Source organism: Morone saxatilis, unplaced genomic scaffold (genome assembly GCF_004916995.1).
Source record: "Morone saxatilis isolate NCDOM2014 unplaced genomic scaffold, NCSU_SB_2.0 Contig11, whole genome shotgun sequence".
Taxonomy (NCBI): domain Eukaryota; kingdom Metazoa; phylum Chordata; class Actinopteri; family Moronidae; genus Morone; species Morone saxatilis.
The window spans coordinates 6,334,813-6,335,170 of record NW_023339663.1 but is presented as its reverse complement, the minus strand read 5'-3'; the positions used below and the strand labels follow the sequence as shown (position 1 = coordinate 6,335,170).

The following is a 358-nucleotide window of genomic DNA, read 5'->3' as shown; positions in this document are numbered from 1 at the left end:
TATTTTATTTTCATCATTCCCATAGAGTGTTAATATTTAAAAACAGGGTACACACACATGTTTTGTTGTGTCTTGTGTGAGGCAAGTTTCAGTTAGTTGTTTGCAGACTGTCGCTCTGCTCCAAATACGTTCTGAGTTGTGCAGTGTGAGTGGTAATAGTATACTCAAAACAGACAGTGTCTACTAAAATAAAAGTAGAATTTTGTTTTTCCTGTGTTTTACACTTTTTTCCTACAACACAACGCACAAAGGAAATGAAGGAGACGACTAGAAAATAAATTATAATACATTTACGTATGTGATTTAAAGCACCACGTTTAAAGATGGCAGATACTAAGATCTGCTAGCTACCTTTAGT

General features: G+C 34.4%; 1 protein-coding gene across 10 annotated transcripts in view; it reads left to right on the top strand.

The window, feature by feature from the left end:
- myo9aa (myosin IXAa) overlaps positions 1 to 358 on the top strand; it is a 104,370-nt gene that overhangs the window by 64,392 nt on the left and 39,620 nt on the right. The window lies entirely within an intron of this gene.